The following is a 27,397-nucleotide window of genomic DNA, read 5'->3' as shown; positions in this document are numbered from 1 at the left end:
CAAGGGTGTTTCATCGCCTTTCTTGCTGTTGGTCTAAAGTTGGGATTTACCCTCAGTAATTTACTAAGGAGGTCCTCCAGTTCTTTTGAAACCCCACAGGGAGCAGGATATACCCCTGCCACTACTTGTCTTTGCAGTTCTTGGATGATCACTGAATCAAATGGGAGCTTTCCCACTACCATACAGTACAAGACCACTCCTATAATCCACATATCATTCTTCGGCCCGTCATACCGATGGCCAAGGAGGAGTTCAGGGGAACCAAAAGAGTACGTGCCGCAGTGGTGGTTTAGCATTTTTCCAGGTTGAAATTGGGTGCTAAGCCCAAAGTCGATGACTTTGACCTTTTTGTTTTTATCAATCATTATATTGTCCAGTTTGAGGTCTCAGTGAACAATCCCCTTTCCATGGCAGTAGCTCACTGCTGACAATATCTGTTCAAATATTTGCCGGGCCTCATCCTCCTCTATGTGCCCTGACTCTCTGATGTACTGGTAGAGTTCTTGGCCTTCCACCAGCTCCATTATGAGGTATATTCTCGTTTCCTTTTCAATAACTTGTATGAGAGACACTATGTTGGGGTGGTTGATCTTTCTCATTATGTTTGCTTCCATCATGGCTGGCTGGAACCACTGCTTGTCCTTTCGCAGAACTTTGACAGCCACCGGGGTTCCTGTGAGCCGGTGGTGGGCCAGGAGGACTTTGGCGTTGCCCCTTGCCCAATTGTCCCCAATACTTGGTATTGGGAATGGAAGTTGCCCTCCTCAGAGATACTGGGCTCGGGTGTAGGGGTTGGTAACTCCTCCTCAGTCTCTGTAGGCATTTTATCAGTACTAATGCTACCTAAAAATAACAAAAATGGAATCAAATAATGAAAAAGATGGAGCAATATAGGAGCTAAAATTACACATGTGGTACCTAAAAGAAACAAACAAAAGAAAAAGAAAAAAAACAAACAAAGACAAAGTAAAAACTAGACTAGAAAAATAGAGCAAAATTATGAAAAAGTTAAGGGGAAAATATGGAGTCATAAGTAAAAGCCACCCAAATAACCAACCCCAAATGAGAAAGCCAAGAGCACACACATAGTAAATGCAATGATGAAAATAAAAATCGTCATACTACAATAGGATTCGGCGGCCAAAGATGGTCAATACTATGAATAGATGTTCATTGAAGAAAAAAAAACAGATGAAAGATATGAGAGGAGAAAGAATTAGTATAAGACAAAACAAACAAATATAAAAAGCCAACACTTAAGGGAAAACTCTATTGAATTTCAGGACCTAGTGATCCACAAAAATCCACAAATCTCCAGAGCAAAATACTGAAAATTAAAATTAACCAACCACAAGGAATAAGGCAGTTAAATATCAGTGAATAGTAAACCTTAAACAAAGGCCGAAGAGTCAAAGTGTCACAAAGGGCAAATTTGTATCAAGTCTAAGCCAATGATTGCTTGTACTCAATAAATAGAGAAACAGGAATAATGTAAAAGGATGAAACCGCAGGACATTGAAAATGGAGATAGAGTGAATCATCCGACTGCAGAACCGTAAATAATCAAAGCAGTAATATAGCATGTGATAACATAAAAACCACTAAAAAATGAAACCAGCAATCCATAATAAATAAATAAATAAATAAATAAATAAATAAATAAATAAATAAATAAAACAAAAAACAAAACCCCAATAAGGAAATAGCCAGTGGCGTGGCAATATGTGACCTGATTCTTTCTCTTCAAGTCATCCAAAAATCAATCAATCAATCAAGAAATAGGCAGCCAGCCATCTCCATAGGCCTTTAAACTGATATTTTGGGGTTGGCATACCAAATGCCTGGGAGCGACTGGTCAGCCAGCCCAGATACTTGGGCAGCTGCAGGCCAGTGAGAGAGCCTGTCTTGAAAATAAGGTTGAGAACCTACCTCAGGAACAGCAGCCGGGGTGACTTCTGGCCTCTACACTCTCTTGCACTGAGGTGCAGGTAATATAGATACAAGGGGCAAAAGGGGATGGGCACGTGCACACACAGACACACACACACACACACACACACACAGGCACTCACACAGGCACAGGCACACACACAGGCACACACAGAGAACTACACAGAAGTGAACTTATACTCACACAAACTCTTACAAACACCCAGATTCACACAAAACACGCATACTTACACACAAGCAAAGCTGGAAAAACACATGTCAGACACATACCCACATACACACAGGGATACACATACGCACAAGAAGACATACACACATACAAACACATACACACATACAAACCTGTAAACTCACACACTCCTACATATACTGACAAACACACAGGCAAAAGTGTACACGCACTCACACACAGGCCAATCTGTCAACACACACTCTCTTACACACACTGATACATACACATATACACAGTACAGTAAAATTCGACACAACCACACACAGCTCACTAGATACAACCAAGTCGCAGAGGGCTCCACTCCACACCTCCTCTCAAAGCACTCAAAGAATTCCAGGCCTGGCAACAGCTTAATATGTGTTTGCTGGGCCGCCTCACAATCGCTCCTCATGAGGTCACAATAGGACCTGTCAAGACATGGTTGGGAAGGACTCTGAGACTGTGGCTTCTATGGGCTATGGAAAGACTTTAGGCTGTTAGAAATAAAACCCTGTAAGATGTTTAGCTGTCCATAGTTCTCTGTTTTGAATGTTTACTCTGCATCCTGCTTTAAAGTCCTCATGTCTACACTCAGGGTGTCACGTTATCTTTGAATTCTGAAGGATTAGCCTCAAACTGATGGTATAGTTTTCTTTTTTTAAAGACAAAGCTGTTTCTAAACTGACCCATCAAGAGGACACTGTTCTCATAAGTCCTCAGAAAGGCTCTAGGTTATCATCAAACACCTGAGACAAAGCTGCAGGACTAGGCAGAGACTTGAGTTTGAATCCCCCAAACGCCAAATGGATGCATCAGCAAAGCTCATAAGCTTTCTCTGTGGAGAAGTTAACATGGACCAACAGATTAGAGGGCCAGAGCCCCAACCCATGCTGGGTGGACACTCTCCTCTGACATCCAACACAGAGATCTTTGTACAGAGATCAGGAGAAGGCTTCTCTGAATAGCTGTGCAGAGCACCTCAGGCTCAGGGACTCAGGACTGACACCCATAGAATGCTGTAGAGGAACCCTTTGTGATTCAAGGGCTCATCTGCCTGGGTCCCTGAGCCTCTAGAGATGATCCCAGGACTGGGCTGTGGCTGCTTATGGGCTCAGACAGGGAGGTGCCAGGGGGTTTGCCCTTGGCTCCTGGGAGTAGAGCAGTTTTTCTTTCCCTGTCCCTGCTTTTTGAACTTTTCTTTCCTTGGGAAAATGGAAGGACTGGAAGAAGTCTGGCTATGGAGAGTGAGGCTGGCTGGGAAACTGCTCGCTGTTCTCCATTGTCATCCTGCTGGGGGTTTGGAGTTGTTGGCAGGTTAGCCTCTCCACCATTCCAATCTGCTTCTCTCCATTTAATCCATGCATCTGTGTCTCTTCGCTTCATGACATGGTTGCACAAGTCCTACCTGTAGCTGCCACTCCAGGGCATAAGTCCCTCAGTGAGTGAATTCCAGATGGTTCTGTCTAGAGAGAAATTGTACAGGGTCGTTGCTCAGTATGTAGGAACATGGAAGAGGATACTGCACTGCACCCAAACACAACTCATATAACATCAATCCACATACTCTGGTACTCATCGGTTCTATTTACACCTTTCGCGATTACTGCTATTCACTGTACTGTGAAGTGTGAATTTTTATTATGTTTCACTTCTGCAAAGGAAGAGACAGTGTTTAGCACTGGAGATTCCAAAGGCCAAGCTGCAAGGGAGGCCTTGACACACAGGTGTGCTCCTGGGAAATAGCTCTTTCATAAAACTCCCCGTTGAATCCCATGATGTGTGGATTGCTCTATGCCCAGTCTAGGGTTGACCTCAGTGTGTGTGTGTGTGTGTGTATATATATATGTATATATATATATATATATATATATATATATATATATATATATATATATATATATACACATACATATATATATATATATATATATATTAACTTGAGTATTTTTTATATACATTTCCAGTATTCCCTTTCCCAGTTTCCGTGCAAACGTCCCCATCCCTCCTCCCCATCCTCCCCCCCTTGTCGCCCTCCTCCCAACAATCTAGTTCACTGGGGGTTCAGTCTTAGCAGGACCCAGGGCTTCCCCTTCCAATGGTGCTCTTACTAGGATATTCATTTTCCATGTTCCCTTCCCCAGCTTCCAGACTTTAGATGACTGGATGCCCTGACTGATTTTTACACAGGATAAAAGTCGGCTACATTTGTGTTTGATTATTAACAGTGCCTCTGGAACTAAACTCAGATCATCAGCTATTCCTTTCACCTCTGAACCATCTCAAAAGCACACACTATATATTCTGTTCTGTCCTCAGTGTACCATGTATTGCTATAATCACCAGCATTGTTAAAGCAAGCCAAAGGAGATTTATGAAATCTTCAGATTTTGAAATTTACATTCACACATAGCTTGTGCTACACATCATTAATCCCCATTTCATGAGAGAGAAGGTCTCTTTACTGTCCAAACCACCCTTGTGCACAGGGTGAGTTTTAGGACAGCTTCAGTTTGTGGTAACACTCTGTCTCAAATTAAGCACACAACAGCAACAACCCAACCACACTCACACAGAAACACATGCATGGAACACACACACACACACACACACACACACACACACACACACACACACAGCACTTTCCAGTTGCTACCCTTCCCATTAATCAAGTGAGCATTCAGTGTAACTGTACTTTTATCTCACCTACCTCAGTCCTTCCAGTCTGTAGGCTTCTCTTAAACCCTCAGGAATTGGCAACTGACATCAGGCCGGTTTGTGCTTGCTGGTGGGGAAATTGGGTTGTGTTGCTTTGTTAATCTGTACTCCCTCAGCCAACTTCCCCAGGCCCTGAGAAGTTTCCATTAACCTCCTTCAGAGTCCTTCAGTGTTTTTAAGTCATACTCAACAAAGTAAGAAACCATTTGATTTGATTGCAGCGTTTAGGATTGTGTTGAGTAGGTACCAGCAGAATGTACACTGTTTATGAAGTAGGTCTGTGAGTAAGGGCTAGGTGTAATTTTATCTGCTGAGTGAGTGAGCGTTTGCTCCATATCGTTACCCATTTTGGCTTCTGTGGTATTTTTATTCCTATAGACTAAACGGTTTGAGTTTGTGTTGGCTTCTTCTCTGATTTCAGTATCCAGCACCTCTGGACTTATCCTATAAGTATGACCAGATTAACAGGGCTGTTGATTTTCCATGGAGATGCTTGTTTACATTTGTACTTAATCCACATCTTATGTTCAAGAGGAGGGAGAGCAGCTTGCTGGCTTTGCAGCAACACACATTGACCCAGAGTGAAGGTTCTCTCTGTTACTGATTCGAATTCCTGAATCATCATGACATTTTGCATGAGCTATCCTCCACTGTCTCGGGCATTTGAGTACTCCTTTCCCAGTTGGTGACTCTGTTTGGGAAGACTCAGGAGGTGTGCCCTTGCTGGAGAAAGAATGCCAGTGGGGCTGGGCTTTGAGGTTTTAGTGCTCTGCACCACTCCCTGTGCACTGTCTGCTTTGTACTTGTGATTCCAGATGTGAGTCCTCTGCTTCCTGCTCCTTCCACTGTGCCCTGTCGTCATAGAACTTAACCTATGTTAACAGGTGGTCTGTGAAATAGGATCACTAATCGCCTACATGTTTTATAGTTTGCTGTGCTCATGGCATTTCTGTCACAGAAAAAAAAGGTAACTAATGCAGAAGGGGATGTAATAGAGCGGACTCTTGCTCTGTGATACCTGACCATGCCAGTTTGTGCTTGTTACTTGATTTGGAAAATATGCAAGAATTCAGAACTTTGAACTAGAAGTGGCCCAGTGCTCTAAGAAGAGTTTAATGGGGTATACTGGCAGGAGCTTGGGAGTCAGGAGTGCCAAGACCTATCCAGAATGTGGAAGCCCAGGACAAGGGGATTCAGAAGGCAATAATATTTGTAACTGGCCTGGGATAATTTGAATGATGCTTTTACCAAAATGTGGCTTCCTTCAGCCCACATCCTAAAAACCTACCTGAGGCTAAATTAAAAAGTAATAAACAAATTTCTTCGATGAAAATTTGAAGAGAGCCCAGGATGGCCTCTGTTATACTGAGGTTATAGGACTTCAATGAAAAAGAGCAAATGGGGCAAATAGAAATGCAAAATGTATAGTTTACAGAGAAGAAGACACTGGGAAGATTAATATTATAGCCAATGCCTAGGCCAGAAGAGAGCCTGCAATTACTTAGGACATTAGAACCTTAATAAGAGGCCATGTCCCCTCAGGTGATGACATCACTCAATTAACCTCGTAATCTGTGGTAGAAAGTGACTTACTTAGGGTTTTCCTGCTATTAACAGACACCATGACCAATGCAAATCTTATAAGAAGAACACTGCTTTGGGTTTGGCTTACAAGTTCAGCAGTTTGGTTCATTATCATCAAGGTGGGAGCATGGCAGCATCTAGGCAGACATGGTACAGGAGGAGCTGGGTGTTCTACATCATCATCTGAAGGCCGCTACTAGAAAACTGATTTTCATGCAGCTAGGACAAGGAACATCTACAGTGACACACTTCCTCAATCAAGGCTACACCTATCCAATGAGGGCTCATCTGCAAAGAGTCCCACTCCCTGGGCTGAGCATATTCAAATCAACACAGGAACATTAGGCATTTTCATTTCCTGAAATCACCTGTGAACAGAAGCTGCTGCTACTGAGGGTCATGGCGCCCAGCGCTTTCCAGAAATCAGGCATCTTCTCATGTACTCTCATCAGTCACTGGGAGTAAGGAAGCTCAGCAAAGGACTGCTGTGTGGGCTGAGACAGCTGAGAAAGTCTGCTTGGGAAGGTGTGTCAATCTTCATTTCCACATGGAGATAGCATGGGGGTTACCTGACCTTACCTGAGCAGTTTCCATGTTTGGTACCCCTGGACCATATTTATTGTCAGGTAGGAAAGTGTTATTTGGCACCCAATGTCATGTTGTGCTTATCATGTACCCAAAGTTGATAGATGACTTAAGAATGTAGGCTTGAAAGGTATCCAGTTTCTAATCTGGGAAGGAGAACAGCAGGCCTGAGAGGAACAGGCCTCATGTGCAGAGGGATGTACCATCTGTACATGGTTGGGAGAAGCTCAGAGAAGGTTAGTCAAAGCTGTCTATCCAGTAGAGGTTAGTTAACTGTGGAAACTATCACTAACAATAAAGGTAACTTTGAACTCTGAGGAAGAGAAGGTTTGTTGCCATTGTTTGTGGACCATGCTTCAGAGGTAATGAGACACAGAGGAGCTGTGTCTTGGGTTCATGCCAGGAAGCATGCTAGCTGAGCACTTCACATCTTAAGTTGTGTAGGTCGTCAGGGCCCTTACACAAAGTGATCTAGTGACAGTTTCTTGCTTTGTTTGTAGCAATCACATGAATTTAAATTTCCTACTTGTTCTTGTTCTTAAAAACTCACTGATTACTTTTAGCTGAGACTCCTGGGAGACTTTTCTCTCACATGCTGTAAGTTTTAAAGATTTGGTGATTAACATAAATAACTATTCATAGGTCAACACAGGGCCCACACTGACCTCACCTTGCTATCTGGAACAGTTACTCCTGAGCCAAGGGTCTCAAGGGTCTCTGCCTCAGAAAGAAATGTGGTAAAGTGATTTCATAATCTATTCACATTCCTTGTGTCATCCAGAACATCTGCTAGAATGAGAGGATCCTACTCTGCTCAGGACAATGTAGATACTGCTTCCCCAGGAGGAAAGAAAGGGCCATGTCCTACCTCCGTGGGACAGTCCCTGGTGTTCACTGTAATGTCACCCAACAGTCCCACCTTGAATCTGCTGTTCCACTTGAGCATGGAGACTCCCTTTTATTCTGGGAGATAAACAGGTATCTCCAGCTAGGAACAGTGGTCCAAACATGAGGTTAAGTGAAGGCAGTGAGAATGATGTATACACACTAAGGGTTTCTGATTGAATGATTCTGAACTTAATGTACTTCCTACTAGAGTCATCTGTAAGTGACATGTAAGCTTTGTATTAAAATGTACCTTTAGGTCCAAGATTTCATGGTAGGACAATGCCCTACTTGCTTTTAAAGATATCCTAAAAACTGGATAGAAAAGAGAATATACAGAACAGAAAATGTTCCTAGGTGTACAAGACTGGTTTACATGTGCAAGTCTCTGTGCTCAACGTGAAGAGCACACAATATGCCTTAGAAAATAGATGATAAGCACTCCCTTCTCTCTCTCTCTCTCTCTCTCTCTCTCTCTCTCTCTCTCTCTCTCTCACTCACTCTGTTTCTACCTCTCCCCCTCTCATGGGTGGTTGTGTCCGTGTCTGTGAGTGTGTGTGTGTGCATGTGTGTGTGTTTCTGTGTCTGTGTGTCTGTCTGTCTGTCTCTCTCTCTCTCTCTGTATGTGTGGTGTGTGTGTGTGTGTGTGTGTGTGTGTGTGTGTATGTATGTGTGTGTAAGAAACTGAAGGTGAGCTCAGGGTCTGCATGACCCAGTTGGAACTAGAATCCCATGTTGATTGACTCCCACCTTGACAAGTATCATGTTGTTGGGATGACCAGCATGTGACTATTGGGACAAGATAGAAGTATTTACAAAGCCAACAGTTTTGACCAATTTATGCGAATTAGGGCAGATTTGAGAGTACACTTAAGAGTTTTAAACTTTGTTTGACAAAACAAAAAACAGTGTTCTTGGAATATTTTCTTTGGAGTAGAGCGCATAAGGCCAAATTATAACTGATTGTTGGTGAGCACCTGTGGGTTTTTGTGTTCCTTATGTAGTATCCCTTAGGTTTGGGTCAGACAATGTAAACCTTATCATTTCCACTGTTGTTAACATCTCAAATGATGTCCCACGTCCTAGGTGCCAATCCACAAATGCCCACTCCTACATCTTCTCCCTCCTCCCTCCATTTTGCCACTATGATGCTGCTCCTAAACTCACCCAACTTTTCGAAACCCACCACTCCAGCCTCCTCCTATGTTCGAGCATCACATCTCCACAGGACCAAGGGCCTTCCATACCATTGGTTTCAAATAATGCCATCCTCTGATATATATTGGTTGGTGGTCTATTTTCTGGAAGCTCTGGGTCATCAGCCAGCATATATTGTTCTTCCTCTATAGCAGGACCTCCTCTGTCACAGGACATCCACTGTTTAAGCACCACCACTACCTCAGGAAGTCCACTGTCTGTGTGTCAACTCCACTGTTACAGGACCACAAGTGTCTCAGCACTTCAACTATCACAGCACTTCTACTGTGTAGGAGCTCAAGAGTCTCAGCATCTCAAGTGTCACAGGACCTCCTTTGTCCAAGAACTGGACTGTCCAAGCAATACTGCTATTGCGGGACCTCCACTGTCACAGGATTTCCACTGTAGGAGCACTACAACTGTCTCAGGACACCCACTGTCCTATAACCTCCACTATCCCAGGAATTCCACTGTCGTAGCACCACCCATAGCAACTAAAGTGTTTCAGGACATCAACTGAAGCAAGATCTCCCATGATTCTGCAACTTCACTGCCCCAGGATCTCTACAGTGACAGGAATACCCCTGTATCAGCAATTCCAATTTTGCAGGACCTCCACTGTAGCAGAACCTCAATTGTGCAGCAGCTCCCCTGTATGTAGATTGACCTCCAAGATCTCAGTGCCTCCACTTTCAAAGGACCTTCACTGTCACAGAACAGGCGCTATTTCAGTGCCTCCACTGTCGCAGGACCTACCTCTTCACAGGATCTGCACTGTTGCAGCAACTGTAATTTCAATTTTTCAAAGTCATTGCTGGTTATTAGATTTCAGGCTGAATGAAATGAGATGTTACTTTTGAAAGCATAAGAATTTGTTCTATACCTCTTGTGATAAATGCCGTGTGTGCTAGGACCAGTAAACTATGGAAGACTTCTTCAGCTCATACCACTCTCCACCTCACTTTGTGGAAGCTGGTGTTTTTAGAGTGTGATAAACTTCAGGTGAATGGATGCATTCAGCTGCACCACGCTCTAGAGTGGGCTACACAGCAGTCATATTGAGTCCTTGCTGGGAAGAGAAGAAATCCAGAAGAGGGAGAAGGCTTGGGTTGGGGGAAGAATCATAAAATACTTAGAGGATATTAGAAGGTAAGGATTATGGGGAACTGGAAAACAGAGCCAAAGGAAGAATGAGCACAGAGCAAACTGGGAAGGACAAAGTACAAAGGCACTTGGGTTTTGCCATCTGCGTGTTCTCTGGAGAATCTCCCTGGGCCACAGTTCTGGGAGAAAACTCTTCCCCCACCCCCTTGTAAGGTTTCATTCTTGAAGGAAAGCAGCAACACAACTTCATCAGTGAATTTCCCCATTGGAATTGGTTCATCCTTTAATGCCTCTGGGAAATCCCGAGCTGGGGAATGTCCTGCTCTCTGCTGAGAGACAGCAGGAAAGTAGGTCGTCCTCTGTTTTCTCGTTGCTACAGCTCTTCTAAGTATGGCTGATTGTTGAGTGAAGACACAGGATACTTCTGGTGTGTATGTATGCTTTGTTCACTGTGGGTGTTGTTGGGAGTGTCCTGAAAAGAAGGGCATGCCCAATGGCACTTCTGCTTCCTCTTTGACTAGCCTTATGATCATAGGGAGACACTAGGCCATTGGAAGATGAGGAGAGCAATGTGTCTAAGTTGTGTTCACTTCTATTCCTATTTAGTCCTAGAGGGAAATCAGCAAGGGTGTGAGGAATGCTGCTGTGCACTGACTGTGTGGTGTGAGGAATGCTGCTGTGCACTGACTGTGTGGTGTGAGGAATGCTGCTGTGCACTGACTGTGTGCTGTGAGGAATGCTGCTGTGCATTGACGCTGCCTTTTTTCTTTTCTCCCTACACCTGCATCCTTCTGGTGGCTCAGGTTGGACAACTAGGTGCCCATGACCAACTCCTCATTGTGGATGGATTTAGTCTGGTTGGACTTTCTCAGGAAAGGTATGACTAATTGGTTACTTTAAAGCTGATTGGTTAGTCTTACTGTATTGAAGTGATATTTTGCTTTTTATTTTGAAATTTGAATTCAAAATAAGTGATGTAAAAGCTCTTTGTGTTTACTCATCTTCCCCTATAATCCTAGTTGTTAGAGCACATGAATCTCATTTGTGTTCACTCATAAGAATGTATATTCTTTAGAGTATTTCCTTAAATAATTATATAAATATGTACACATACTTAGAGCTTGTAAAATGTTTAAATATCTTAATGTTAATGTTATAGAATAGAATATATTTACCTGTTTTATAATTAATTATCATAAGTGATGTGGACAGGACATAATCTTCTGAAAGCCTAGTTTATTTCCCACACAGCAAGCGGGTTGAGGAACCTAAGCACAAGTATTCTGAACATAGACTCTACTGTGACAGTGACCGCTGTTTCTTTTCTACCTAAGGCAGCTGAACTCATGACTAGTACCAGTTCCACGGTTACCCTGGAAGTTGCAAATCAAGACATCCTCTCTCACTGCCTGTCCACCTTTCTTACCAACCCATCGTCCTCCATGGTGCAGAGAGGTAAGAGCTAGTGACTCAAGCCAGGTTAGCCAATATATAGTAATCCTGTATTGAGATATGGCTCCTCCTAAAAGTTATCAAAATCTGGGGCTTGAAAGATGGTTCAGTATTTTACAACACCAGTGTTAGCTCACAATTGCCCCTAATTTCAGGGGATTTGAAACCTTCTTCTAAGTTCTTTGGACACCAGTCAAACATTCATGTGCACACATGCTGGGCAAACACTCATACACATAAATTATATTTATAAAGAGAGGCCCTAAAAGTCCCATGTAGTAGCTCCTACCACAGCTCTTGCTCAGCTCTTCAAGGAAGAAGTTAGTTGAGACTGAGTGCATGATGCTGAGAAATACTTCTGGATCATGATCCAGATCAGATCTGATGGTACAGTTTCCTAGATACATTCACAGTCTGTTAAGTGCAGTATTGTGAACTCTCTACTGACCCTGACTGAGCTGTGGAACCTGCACACCCTAGCCCTGACCTTTGTAGCTGGAGTATCAACAACAGTATCAGCATCTGACAGCCTAGAATCCTGTTTACTAAAGCGTAGGACAGGAAACAATCCTGGCTAGACCATGTGTTGGCATCTTAAAGCAGAACACCATTTACTAACTCAAAGAGGGACGTGGGTAACAAATGAGTCCCAGGTGAGCAGACAGGAAGACTAAACTGTGAACAGGTGTGGATAATCACACCAGGTGACAGCACCATGTGATGCTGTCATTCTGATGGATAATAATATGTGTGTTATCAGGTGAGAGAAGAGAAGTTGAGTGCTTTTTAAAAAATACTCTAAAAAAGGTTACTTTGTTATTTACAAATTACAATTCAGGTGTTGAGAAAAAAAATAAGGTCAGTTTCCCCCATAGATACTTATTAAGTAAATGAAATGTTTTTCTAAACACAATATATGTAAAAGCTTTTAAAAATGTTCATATAAAGCTATTTGTGGTGGCATGTACCTTTAATGCCAGCTCTAAGAATGCAGAAAGAGGCAGATTTCTGTTAGTTTCCGGTGCCCCTGTCTGTGTAGTGAATTCCAGGCCAGCCTCAAATATATAGTGAGACCCTAGGCTATGGTTTCTTCTGATTGCTTGGTTGTTTTTGCATTTTTACGCTAGTCAAAGAATGTATATAAAGATCACCCTATTGTACCAAGAGCAGTTATTAAATATAAGAATTTTAGACGCATACTTTGAAGCTCTTCAAGTCTTAGAACCAGTAAGAGGGAGAGAATGAATGAATTGGCTTTGGTTTCAGTTTCAGATCGTTATGGCTCAGGTAAACCCAGAGCACAGAGTGAAGTTTTTATGAGTTTTATTTTTCTTGGATATTTTATGTATTCACATTTCAAACGTTATCCCCTTCCCATGCTCTCCCAACCCCCTGCCTCTGCTTCTATGTGGATGCTCCCGCTCCCACACACCCATTCCCATCTCAGTGCTCTGGAATAAGGATGCTTGCATGTAACCATTGCACTGAATAGGGGGACCCCAATGGAGGAGTTAGAGAAAGGACTGAAGGTGCTGAAGGGGTTTGCAACCCCACAGGAAGAACAACAATATCAACCAACCACAACCCACCAGAACTACCAGGTAGCAAACTATCAACTAATGAGTACACATGGAGGGATCCATGGCTCCAGCCACATGTGTAGCAGACGATGGCATTGTCCATCATCTATAGGTGGAAGAGTAAAGGTTTTGAGCTCTATAATAATTCAGCTCAAAACGGCTCCCCAGAGAGTCCTCAAAAGCCTTGGACAGAGCACAGTGATGCAACGAATCTGCCTGGTAAAGACAGGCTGATGAAAAACAGAGCAGATCACCTTTTCAGCCCCAATGTGACAAGAGGAGGCACTCTCTAAGTCACCTTGTAACCCAGAAGCCAGTGAGGCACATTGTACTTCGATCATTGTTGTTTTCATAGAGGTCTCAAATTAGTCCAAAATTAGGATTTTACTTGAAAACCCCTTGACCTTATAGATCAAAATGCACTGTAAATGTGTCTTCAAAAAAGTGTCAGGTTTCCAAGGTAGTGGAGATCATTTTTACACTTAAAAGGCTGGCTAACAAAGTAGTGAGGATGGAATATCCTGAATAGGGACCCCAACCTCCAAAAGGCTTCAACCTCCAAAAGGCTTCACGTATTTACTCTCATGTCTCTAGCACAGATCTCATCTGGTCCTGGAGAAAGTCCTTATCCTGGTCTGTGGTGTCAGGAGACTTGTAGGGGTGCATGAAGCCGACTTCTGGTACATCTTTGTCTCTGGCTCAGTGCTAAACATCCTGCCCTCAGTGTATGATGGGTATACATGGCTCCTGCATTTAAAGGAACATTGTTATGTTTATTTTACTTGTCATTTAATGTGACACTTGGGTTTTTAACACTATTTCTAATAGATCAGCCTCCTATTCCTGGAGAGAAGTGTGCATATACCACTAGAACAGCAGCTAACATCTGTCTCCACTGGAGACCTCTGCACTGAGGTCTGAGATGAGCTGGAACACTTTCTTACTTGTGAAATATCTGACTTCTTTGATACAGTTCTCAACAAATTACATTAACTATCATTCCTGAATTTTGTTCACTGAAGTTTTATTTTTATTACGCTACTCAAGTAAACTAATACTAAATTATTGAATCTGGGAAAATGAGAATTAGTGTAAATGAGTAAATAAGAAAATGTGAAATGTTTTTTATTGAAAGCATAGGGTCAACATTACATTTTTAGCACAGCATTTAAAATACATGCTTTTTAGAAAACCATTTATTTATTTCCTTTATAATCCAATATTAGCCCTTCCTGTCTTCCCAGTAACCCACCATACAAATCTTCCCTCCATCGCCCTTTCCTGAAATGGCAAAGCTCCTTTTGGGGTTTCAACCCCCTTGAATGCTTTTTAAAAGATTGTAAAACAGATCCCTGAGGAAAAAGTACGCCTTTTATGCAGGTTTAAGCATCTGATTGTTTATTTCTTTACATTTCACAAGAGCAGACCCCTCAACCTAGACCTGGTAAGGAGCTAAATTGCAGGAGTGACAATGCCACAAACAGCATGCATCAGTGTATAGAAAAATCTTTTTATTCCTTCATAGACACAGGAACAGCTGGCTACTTGGCGGGTGAGCCATAAAGCAGTGTCAGGTCTGGTTATTCACCCATTCCCCAGTTTTTGTTACCTCCTCTGTGAGGAAGAAACATGCATGAAATTTTGCTAACATCTCTGGTGAGTCCCTGAAGTAGTAGAGCTTCCTCTTTTCTTTTCTCAGCCTCTTACCACTTCCAAGGAAGAACTTCAGGAAGAGTTTTACCTACTTGAGCTCCATTGAGTAGAGGCTGGCAAGGGTCTCTAGTGTGACAGTAATATGTGGATCCAGAGCTCCTCATTGGAATCTATGACATCCAGACAGGAGCACCTGAACCCTTCCTCCAAGTCAGTTACCCCTGCTTCCACTCTGACTAAGAGTGGTCCTGGCCATTGGGAAACCCCAGCAGAGGTGCTGCCCACCACTGTCACTGTCTCCCAGCCCTTATGAACAGACCTCCCTCCACCACCTCCTCTACCACAGGTCCACTACACCAGATTTTGGCGGCATTTTAGTGGATTTGCCCCTCCCACCACCTTCTGCAAACAAGGCAGGATCCCAGTCTGTTCAGGTGGCTGCTGGCTAGCAAAAGAGAGTGAGGAACAGCAGCGGTGGTCTGAGATATAGAAGGCCTGCCTGGACAAGGAAGCAGAGAGGAAGCACAGGGAGCAGGAGAGGAATGGGTGACAGATGCACTCTCATTCCCTGAACCTGCTTCCTTCTCTTCTTTGACCACACCGACCAAACCAGGAAAACCTTCCACACTGCAGAGGCCCCAAGAAACAGTCATTCTGGTGTTGTAGTCCCCGCAGCAGCCCCCCACTATTGAGCACAGGGATCTGCAGTTCATAACTATCAGTAAAGAGGAGTTGTCCTCTGGGGAGTCTGTCTCCAGACCCATGGAAACAAGATGCCAGGGAGTAGCTGGAGAAGCAACAGCAAATGCACCTTGTGGATATGCTAAGCAAGGAGATCCATGAGCTGCAAAACAAGGGGGACGGTAGTGCAGAGGAGAGTGACTGCCTGTGGAAGAATATGCTGGAGTGGCAGTTCCAGAAGAGACTTCAGACCATATTTCTTGTGTTTCTCCCAGGTTCATTTCAGAATACTGTTCAAGAAGCTCAACATTTGACGTTTACATAGTAGAAATTTATAACAACAATGTTTTTGCCCTTCTGGCCTTAGACAGTTCTACAGTGGTGTCTATGGTTAAGTGCCAGGCAGTGAGAACCCAGGAGTGATATTCAGAGGTACAAAGGATGACCTGCAGGTAAGGTGCTCCTGGGGCCCAGTGTCCTAAATGCAGGTCCACAACCTTACAGCTGCCCACTCCAGCTGTGCCTGGGATGGAGCCAGTGCTACCGACCTAGGAGGCATCTCAGGGAGTGTGCTTAGTATGTGCCCCATTGCTTCAGTGCATGACAAGGTTAATCTGCAAGAGCAGCAAGGATTTTAGCCAGCTCGCGTTCTGTATCTGAGAAAGAACATGTCTTTAAGAACATCAATATGCTCACCTCTAGCACATATCAGCTTTATATGTCAACGATATCATAATAAAGCTGTTTAAAACATAAAAAGTTATAGGGTAGCTCAAGTCTAGGATGTACTGACCCTGAGTATTATATCTAATTACACACACATACCCACATACACACACACACACACAGAGAGAGAGAGAGAGAGAGAGAGAGAGAGAGAGAGAGAGAGAGAGCTAAAAACAGTTGGAAAAATTAACAAATCTTAAAAATATATAAATAACTGTGTAATTATTAAAAGTCTGTATGAGAGTCAATGTTTTTCGCCTCGCATTGAGGAAGGGGCTTAGAGAAATGAATTATCCCCCTCCAACCTCCAAAAACATACGCACACACACAATCAATGACATGTGTAATTGTACCAGGAAATACCCGTATTTTATAGAATGCCATAATGGAAAGTAAGAACCATCTTTTTCGTTAAGGGTTGCCAATATATTCTTTTTTCAAGGTGTGTGCAGCCGTGCCAGTCTTGTTCACCATGGGATGGAAGAGGTCCCTGACCTGTGAGCCTAGAGGTGACCAGGTGCTCCATTCTGAGACTGAGAGAGGCAGGATGCCCACTCAAGGGTCCATAGCAGGGAAGGTTTTCAAGCTATGTACAGTGCTGGAAAAGCCTACACAGGGCATACAGTTAGCAGTGATGTGTTTGCAGGGAGTCCAAGGAACCAGCTTTGTACTGATGCAGGTGGGCAAGCATTTATCATCCACCTTCCACTCTGACAGCAATAAGAGTATTGCTTAAGTTTTATTTCATAGATTTGATCCCTGACCAAAATACCAAAAACTGCACCCTTAACGATGTAGCAAATAGAATAGTGGATACTAGGCCAAGAACCTTTGACTCTTCTAATACCATTGTGTATTTCAGAGCAAGGAAGGAGAGGTATCAATGGACAGCAGTCTGCTTTCCCCACGAGTGCTCTACCACTGAGTTAGTAGCCTTAGCCCTCCTCACCTTTAGAAAAAGGGTGTGACTAAGTTGTCCATGGTGACCTTGAACTCATGCTGTAGACCAGGCTAGCCCTGAACTTCTGATCCCCCTTCCTACTGAGTGTCTTGATTGTCTGGTATTACAGGCCCATTTCTCTACAGCTGACCAGCTTGCTTCCTTCCTCCTTTCTTTTCTTCTCCTTTTTATCTCTCTCTTTCTTTCATTCTTCCTTCCTTCCTTTCTCTCTCTCTCTCTTTCTCTCTCTCTCTCTCTCTCTCTCTCTCTCTCTCTCTCTGCCTTTCTTGATTTTTCTTTCTTTCTTTCGTTCGTTCTTTCATACTTTCCTTCCTTTCTTTCATTCTTTTCTTTCTTTCATTCTTTAACTTTCTTTTCTTCCTTCTTTCATTCCTTTGTTCCTTTCTTTTAAGATTCAATTATTTGAGTGGTCTATCTGCATGTACATCTGTGTGTCCAAAGAGGGCATCAGATCTGATTATAGTTAGTTAGTATCCATAATATGGTGACTGGAATCAAACTCAGGACCTTTGAAAGTGCAGCCAGGCTCTGAACCACTGAGCCTGCTCTCCAGCCCCAGCCCATTTTCTTAAACTTAGCACACTTGGTTCACATGAGAATTGTCTGTCCATGAGCAAGATAAGGTTAATCATAGCAAAGAGTGCTTATCCCTTGCCAGATCAATCTGGGGTCTCCTGTGACTTATGCTGTCCTTTTCCAGGCCTGTCACCAGTGTCTTGGCGTTTGTGGGACTCATCCACAGAGGCATGCAACTCAGAGAACTGCACCCCAACTTGGTGCACAGGAACTCTTCCAGGTGTCACTTGATTGTCACAGGTTTCTGCTCGGTCAGCAAGGAAGGGAAGCCTAGCCCTGTGCCAGGTCAGTTCCCAGGACAGAAGTTCATTCATGGCAAACCCAAGTGATCATTGCAGTGAGCGTTGGTGGTCTAGAGCCCACATCAAGGAGGCCTTCCACACTTTGGAAGTGGAGAGGGAGGGAAGAAAACAAAAGTATGGTACACTCACACTTTGGAAGGACACACATCCATCCTAAGTGAAACACAAGTTCTGTTTTCCAGTTGACAAGTATATAACATGGCTCTTAAGGCTACACCCACATTGTAAAAGCCGGTGATGTCAATCACAGCAGGTAAGATGTCAGCCACCTGAGTCATGCAGAGTTTGACCACATGAGACTCACCCCAGGACTTAAATGCAGTGAGTTCAAGGACTCACATGCTATGCTGCGTGGGCTCCTCCTTATGCCACACCTTGACCCCATTGCACCCTGGGCCTCCACACCATAAGCCAGAGTGCAGATCCCTGGGCACAGTAGGACACACCTAGGCTAGTTTTCACTCCCATGGATGTTCTTGTGGCCTTGTCAGAGCACTGTGACCACATCCCACATCTGAACAGCAAGCTAATCAACAGGATGCTCTAGGAGTCCACCCGTTTGTCTTCTTCAGAGACCCCATAATAGAGGGGGCAGAAATCCAGGCTTTAGGGAGCTACCACAGCCATGATTGTTCATTTGTCCCAGCCACTCCACCTTTGGCCAAGTTACATCTCTGCCAGGCCCTGCCATGTTGTCTTCAACATGTTTGTGTGTCAGTGATACTTGTATGAACTATGCTACACGTTGGCCTAGAGGCTGGGCTTTCCTCTTGCATTTCCAGCAAGACTACAGAGTTCCCGGGGGAGACTCTCATGGCTCTTCATGTTCTGGCAGCACAGTCTGCAGATGTCTCTAAGGTATTGGACATCAGACCCCACTGAGGAGTGAGAGGCTTTCAGTGGCTTATAGACCCAGGGCCTGGGCATGATGGCCTTTATTGTGTGTTTGATAGCATGTATGCTCTGCTCCAAGTGTAGACAGACACTCCCCATGCCTGTAGTCTGTGCTTGGAGTGTGGGTACACACTCTCCATGCAAACAGCTGTCTACGCACACACAGATGCCATTTTCATGATTTACACCTGTTATCTTTGATGTTTCTTTTAAAAGACAATCATATAAAGTTACTGTGATTTTGTGCTGGCTTTCTTTACCCAGCCCACAGATGAATATTGGAAGGAGACTCGAATCTGCGTGGGCTCCTCCTTATGCCCATACCCTGACCCCATTGCACACTTTTAGGCAGAGGCATGGCAGAGCGTGGCCTGTAATTGTCCTGTCCATTCCCTATGGATTGTGACCACAGTCTGCAGTTCTGCACAGCCTGGCATCCAAGGAAATTGGTATAGTTCCCTACAATGTCTCCACAGGCCCAGAGGAAGGACATAAATAGAATCTTTATGAGACCCAAGTGGCTTCTCAGGGTCAGCCAATGCTCTTGGCTCCTTCTTGTCTCTGAAGACACAGGGCACAGGTCCTGACCTGCATGCACCTGTAGCTGCTGCACACACTAAGGATGACTTGTGCTGGCCTCTGATGCTTCTGGGAGTCCTGAAAACCACAATCCCTGGGCCAAGGGGACTAGTGAGGGACAAGTGAGCACAAGGCCCCTGCCTGCTCCCTGGAGACCAGAAGCCCCAGCAGGGTTCTCACTGCTGTGTTCCCCAAGATAATGACAAGCACCTGTTACAGCAGGTCATGCTCTGGTGGGAAAGGCAGACAGGCACATCCAAGGCTGTTCTGTGGCCATGCTGGGCCTGCCTGCTCTTCAGGGGCATACTCTGCCATGCCACTCAGCATATCCCAAGTTGTGTCTGGAGTGCTTTGGTCTCACAGGAATGCTGTGTTCATGGAGACACTGACAAACTAAGGACCAAGACCCTGTCAAGTACCCATCCACACATGACTCCTGCAGGAATCAGCAGTATGGGCAACCACGTAAACATGGAGACATGGATTATTTCTTCCTTGGGAGCACTTGTGAACCACAGGGTCAGGTGACAAGCTCTAGACCAGGAAAGGATCAGGAGGAGCAGAGTGACCTCACCTGAACTTGTGGAATAGGGAACCCAGCAAGGGGAGTGACCACCCTTGGTTCACACAATTTAGGGACATATGTGGTGGGAAGAAGCTAAGTTGAGGCAACCTGGACACATCCCAAGATAGCAGGTGATTGGGGGGGGGCGGTGTAGGCTTGCATGAAATGATGTGTTTGTGTGTGTGTGTGTGTGTGTGTGTGTGTGTGTGTGTGTGTGTGTGTGCCTGTGTATGTCTGTGAATGGGCCTATCCTGACACCAGACCTGACCGATGCCAGGCACCCACAGTTGGCACAGACCCCACTTTACACTAGGGTTTTTGTTCCGAAAGGTTTTCTAATGGAAGGTAATATGAGTCTTGTACAGGGCTAGTTCACCAGATTTTGTACGAAAGATGAAATCTGATCTTTAGAGATTGGAGTCTGAGCTAGCCTTGTGCACCCTCCTCTTCCCACTGTTCCCAGTCTGTTTCGTGTCACAATGTCCAGGGAATAGAACCCTCAGTTCTGCCAGCACCTCTGTGTGAGGCATTGCATCAGCTGACATCCAGAATGGTTGTCCCAACTCCACATGTTCTGGCCGAGGTCAAGATGCACACAAGAAGGCCTAGATGAGGAGGTACTGCCCCACCCAGCCAGACAGACTTCATCTACTCTAACAGATGTTAGGAGGAGGTGCAGATATGACTCACAAAAATGCATCCACTATTGGGCTCAACTACCAAGAACCTGTGAGCAGCAGTGACATTCAAGTCTCCTCTCATCCAAGTAGAGGGACATCAAATACTTCTTTGGACCCTGGGCAGTAAAGAAATCTTGAGGGCTCCATGAGTAGATAACATACCATGAACCATATCAGAGCCCATGGACTGTACCTGCTTGATGACCCTGGACCTCCTTGGCTAAGGTGAGGAGAGGAGACCCCAAACAGCCCTATACCAGTGACTCAGAAACACTGTCAGACAGGATGGACCAGCCTCCACAACCTGAGATGTGCAGTAAGGGTTCTTTTCCATTCCGTACAAAGATGTCTGGTTTGCAGAGTCTCAAATGGATCTGAGACATACTGCAAGGGAGGCTTTGTGTTGGGTGCAGTAGTTAAAACCAGGACATGAGAAGGGTAACTGCAGAGCTGTGATCTCGGAAATTCTGCAGTACCCAGTTTGGATTATTGGAGCCTAGGCAGGCTTTGCAGTCATAGACCTCCCTCTACTGCCCATGTCCCTTCATGACACCTTCTCTAGCAGATAAGACCAGAGTCCAGGCTGCTTCAGGGCTAACAAGACACTTGTTTCTCTCATACACTTACGCTCCTGAGAATCCTAGTAGCTTACAACCAGAAACAGGAAAAATAGAGCCCATCCAAAGCCCTATGATTAAGTCAGAGCTAGTCCCATCTCCTACAAGTGGGCAGGGAAAGGCGACTGATGTGGTGGGCAGAAGTGGTAAGGGCCAACAACTGACTTGCTTGGAAAAGGCTGGAGACTGGTCATGCTGGAATGATCTCAAGCAACCTTCAAGGCTGGCTGGCACAGAAAGGGCTGCTGGATATCTCTTGCCCAGACCACAATGTCCTCCAGGGTTCTGTATTCACCAGGCCAGTATAGGAAGAGGTAGCACCTGAACTTCATGCCATTGAGAGAGCTAACCTCTTGAGGAACCAGCTGGTCCACCAGTGTGCAGTCTCAGGTTTCGCTGGGTGAGAGAGTCGTGAGCTGTCTGTATGATTGAGTAGACACTTGTTGTCCAGGCTGAGGACATACTGGGCACCTCTGCGGTTGTTCTCTGCCTCTTCAACCTACAGGGAGATAGAAAACATGGAGGTAGTCTGCACCCTGACTTTTGGCACTTTCTATGCTCCTACAATCCCAGGACTGAACGTCTACATAGACCATCTAATTCTGGCAGAGTCGATCTGTCATGGGCCAGATAAGCCATCCTGTTGGTTGCTCTGTCTTAGCTTTCATGACACACTGCCCTCTATTTTACCTCAGGCTGTCTCCTCCAAGCATCCCAGCATGCATCAGCTCCATATCCTGCCCAACATACCTTAGGGTCCCTGATAATTCCAGATACTTTAATGTTCTCCCAGGCTGCACTGTGGGCTCTTGTGTGCCTCAATTCATCCTAGAAGTTCTTGGGAGCCTCCATGCCATGGCATAGGATATCTTTGTGTCCACACTGAGCCGAGTGATTCCATCCAGTATAGGATTCTCTCCCTATTGTTGAATTTTGGCACTTATATATTTAGGAATGACTGCATATGGTCAACACACACTACCCTGGAAGACCCGAGAGTTCAAGGACGGCCAACTTTCACTTAAGCAAACTTGTCCACAGACTGCGTGGGTCCCATCAGCTGAGAGTAGCCTCCACATTGCAGTGATGTGCAAACTTCTGCCTTTCAGCCATGATGGACTTTAGGATCTAACCTGAGGACCCTACACAAGGCACAGGTAGGTGATGTGTAAATGAGGCATGTTACTGGGTCAGGTCTTCAGTGCAGTGTCTTAAGCTGTCAGGCTTTTGGGAGGGCATATTCTTCTCTATTAAATGAGCTGGCTCCTCTGAAGGCCTCAACTCTGCTGTGTCTGCCGCTCATGCTCCCTCCTCCAAGAATCTAACTGTCCCTAGCTCTCTGTGACTGGCTGGTCAGTCAGCCTTCATGCCACTCCACAGCCACTCTACAACACAGAGCCCACACTGTCCTCTGCTGAAGTTTCACAGGGCTGCTGCTTTAGTCTCTCTGTTGCGCTATGGGTCCCAAAGTCAAGTTTCTTAGGTCCCTAGGTGTCCCTGAAAAGGCTTTAGAACAAGGTAGAGGTGAAGAAATCAGGAAATAAACTCCTGCAGTACTTCATGACTACCACTGGAGGGCTCTACACCTTTCTGGTCCTAGTGTGCCACTCAGCAAGCCCTCTCACTCACTCTAAGGTTCTGAGCCTGATGGAGAGGACTCCTGCTAAACCCAGTGTTCCCAAGAAACTGGCTGTACCGGCAGGGCTAACTGTAGAGGATTCTCCACGACCCTGAGAACACAATTTGGAAATCTCAGGTAGGCAGGGTGTGTGGGGGAGCAACCAGGGCTGGATGGAGACCTTACCCAGAATTTGATCTCCAGCCCTGCATTCTGATTAGCATGAACTACACTCCTGTGAAGGTCTCTGGGTGGTTCCTGAAATTAGGTGGAGGAAGAGGAGGGGAAGGAGGAGGAGGAGGAGGAGGAGAAGGAGGAAGAAGAAGAGGAGGAGAAGAAGGAGGGGGAGGAGGAGGAGAAGGAGGAAGAGGAAGAGGAGAAGGAGGAGGGGGAGGAGGAGGAGGAAGAGGAAAAAACAAGTAAGCAAGGACAAGACAGGCACATGGCCCGTACTCACTGCAGTGGCCCATCGTATCCTAGGTGTTTTCCTGCCCTAACTGTGAAGCAGGAACCAAACACCACTCCTCATGGGACTGTCTGAGATGAGGCCAGCTGTGGGTCTGAACTGTCAGCAAGGAGTAGCTGTCTGTGCCATACATCGAAGCATAGTGTCACATAAGCCCATCTCACGAATGATGCCATCTCCTCCCCAGTGTGGCTCAAGTAAGGGTTAGGAGTGCCTCATGAATGCCAAGCTCTCCCCTACTCCTGTGGACCCATGAATGGTGCCTTCTCAGGGCCCATTTATCCTGAGCCCAGGGAGCAGCCAGAGGGCATATTCATGCGATTTCATACTCAGATCAATCTGCTATCCTGTACCCCATGAGTCGGGACTGAACCTCAGTGCTCAAGACCACTTGTTTTTTTCTGGACAAGACTTTCAGAATGTGGTCACACACATTGTTAGTGACACATTGCATGCCCATGACTGGCATTCATTATAGCCCTGAGCACCCAGGGATTCAGATCAGCATTGGCCAGATCAGACTCTTAGCTACCTGGTCCTATAGCTCACCTCCACTGTAGTTCCATGTGTCCTGACTGCTGCAGCTGCACCAGAAGCTACCAGATGTCTTCCCACAGAATCGTACTGTAATGTGGGCTCATCCACAGACATCTCACACTCTCCCTGCTGGGAGTTAGGCTGGATGCCTCCTGTGTGAGAGCTGCCTTGCCTTGTGGAGCAGAGAGAGAAGCAGTGGAGGAGATGTTGTCTGTTGCTCTTATTGTCCTCAGTGCCCAGGGCTTCCCTGTGGTTTGGGTTCAGATCCAGCTCCAGTGAATCACTGATTAAATTCAGCCCATAGAAGCTGCAAACACCATGGGGCACAGGGTAGACCAGGAATGAGGGGCAACCAAGAAATCCAGGACCCTGTGTGGACCAGGGAAGCCAATAATCCAGGTCACCTCTCAGGCAGGATGCAAGGCCAGGAGCTCTGTGTGCCCAGACAGAGGTAGATGGGACCCTGACTCCCACAAAATGCTCCTTCAGAACTATTACATCATCAGCTTTGAGAAAGTCGTCCTCATTAAGGACTTTCCGCACAGCTTGCACTGCCATCTAACTCTGTCTTCCAGGGGTGATCCTCTTCAGGAATATTGACATGTCTTCTATGAATGGTTAATATTCTGATAATTTGTTTCATAAACATTGCTCAGCATAGTATCTGTCTCCAAAAGAAGTCATTCAGCAATTATCCCAGGACAGGGAAGCAAAGTCCTCCTCCTCTTCCTCCTCCTCCTATCCCTCCTCCTCCTTCTCCTCCTCCTTCTTCTCCTCCTATTCCACTTCTCCTATTCCTTCTCCTCCAGATTTTTCTCCTCCTCCTCCTGCTCTGCCTCCTCCTCCTGCTCTGCCTACTCCTCCTCCTCCTCCTCTTCCTCCTCTTCCTCCTTCTGCTACTGCTAATGCTGCTGGTGCTATTGCTGTTACTCCTGTTGGTGCTGTAGCTTCTTCTGGTGTCTTTTCATTGGCCATGTGTCTGAAATCACCACCTGTTTACACACAGGATATGACAGAATTTCAAGATGGCACTGTGAAAGAAAAAAAGAATTTATTCTAAGCAAAAAAAAAAATGAGGTAGAATACTTAGATTACCATTTGCAGCTTTGATTGCTTTATTATTTTATTACTTCTTCTCTTCTACTTCTCAGTTAAGATTTTTGAAAGAAATCATTTAGAAATGTTACTAATCAGTAGGCCTTAGGAACAAAAAAAAAATCAGTATGCAAAAAACTATGCATGCATCCAGGATTCTGACCATCAACCATAACCCACAAACTAGGTTGTTGATACTTATTCAATGACAAACCTTGTTATTAATTTTAAGGCTTAATGGAATGGGACGTCACATTTGAAAAGATAAGACTCTGTTCTGCAGCACTTGGAATTGATGACCACATGTGCTAGGACCAGTAGCCCATGGAAGAGTCCAAGATCCCATGAACCTCTAGTCCTCACCCTGTGGGAGCTATTGGCCTAAGGGGGAGCTGGGGTCCATCTGAAGGGATGGGTCAACAAGACAACTCTGTAGAGTGGGGAATTCATCATTCATATTGGGTCCCTGCTGGGAAGAGGAGAAATCAAGAAGAGGCAGGAGGCTTGGTGTTGGGGAAACCTCATAAAGAACTTAGAGAAGATACAAGGTAAGAATTGTTGGGAAAATGGAAACCAGAGACAGAGGAAGGAGGAGCATAGAGCAAACTGGAAAGGACAAAGCACAAAGATACCTGGGCTATGCCTGCTGCTTGTTCTCTGGACTCTCCCTGTGGCTCATTTCTCGGGTGAAATGCTGTTCTGCCCCAGGCGAGGTTTCTTTCTCCTTGGCAAGCAGCAACAAAGATTAATCAGGGCATTTGCTATATTCATGGTCCACACATTAAAACCTCTGTGCCGGACCCTGCTGGAGATGGGCTTATCCTCTAATGGGGCTCTGTGGGAGAGTAGATTATCTTCTTTATTTCCTTGTTGCTACTCTTCTCACTGAAGATGCTTGTTGTTTGAATGCATGGGACACTCATGGCACTTTTGTGATAGTGGTAGTGCCCTGAGAGGACCAGGCACAGTTGACCTTCTTCCTCCTTTTGGATGAGCCTTCTGGCCATACTGATATACTTGACTGTGGGAGAATGACACCTGCAAGGTGCCAAGGACTGGCAGGCTTCCACTCCTCTTTCTTTGTAATCTAAAAGCACCTGCAGGATCAAGGCTAGGAAATGGGGCTGCAATGGGACGCACTTGCTGTGCCTGGGCTGTGCAGCCATACCCCGGGAGGGCCTGCTGTTGTAGGAAGTAATAAGTTGCCATTTCCTCATTATATTTTCTTTTTATTAGGGAGTATTTTATTACAGAGGCTTGAAATCCAATGCATTTCATCGCACCCAAAATTTCAGGGTCTGGCCTGAGGGGAAGCAGTTCTTCACAACGACCTGTGAACCCCTTCCCGTGTTCTTTGAACCAGGCATGTTTCACCACCTCACTGGCTGTTGGTCTATACATTGGATTTACTGTTAGTAATTGAGTAAGGAGGTTCTCCAGTTCTTCTGAAACCCCACAGGGGGTAGGATACACCCCTGCAACAACTTGTATTTGTAATTCTTGGATGATCACTGAATCAAATGGAAGCTTTCCCACTACCATATAATACAAGACCACTCCTATTGTCCACATGTCATTCTTCATCCCGTCATACAGAAGTCCAAGGAAGAGTTCCGGGGAACCAAAAGAGTACGCACCGCAGTGCTGGTTTAGCATATGTCCAGGTTGTGTTTCGGTGCTAAGCTGAAAGTCGATGACTTTGACCTTTTTGTTTTTATTGATCATTATATTGTCCACTTTCAGGTCTCGGTGAACAATCCCCTTTCCATGGCAGTAGCTCACTGCTGACAATATCTGTTCAAATATTTGCTGGGCCTCATCCTGCTCTATGTGCCCTGACTCTCTGATGTACTGGTAGAGTTCTTGGCCTTCCACCAGCTCCATTATGAGGTATATTCTAGTTTTGTTTTCAATGACTTGTAAGAGAGAAACAATGTTGGGGTGGTTGATCTTCCTCATTATGTTTACTTCTGTCATGGCTGGCTGGAACCACTGCTTGTTCTTTCGGAGAACTTTGACCGCCACTGGGGTTCCTGTGAGCTGGTGGTGGGCCAGGAGGACCTTGGCATGGCTTCCTTTTCCAATAGTCTTCAGTACTTTATATTGGGAATGAAAGGTTCCCTCCTGAGAGATACTGGGATCGGGCCTAGGAGGGGGTAACTCCTTCTCAGTCTCTGTAGGCAT

The 27,397-nt window shown here is 45.1% G+C and overlaps 1 pseudogene; it reads right to left on the bottom strand.

Moving 5' to 3' along the window:
- Positions 1-386: 386 nt before the first annotated feature.
- On the bottom strand, positions 387-27,397 carry LOC148007065 (sperm motility kinase Y pseudogene; annotated as a pseudogene).

The sequence above is a fragment of the Rattus norvegicus genome, chromosome 1 (assembly GCF_021556685.1).
Source record: "Rattus norvegicus strain SHRSP/BbbUtx chromosome 1, alternate assembly SHRSP_T2T, whole genome shotgun sequence".
Classification (NCBI taxonomy): Eukaryota; Metazoa; Chordata; class Mammalia; order Rodentia; family Muridae; genus Rattus; species Rattus norvegicus.
Note: the sequence above shows the minus strand (reverse complement) of the source record. Positions and strands in the feature narration are given on the sequence as shown.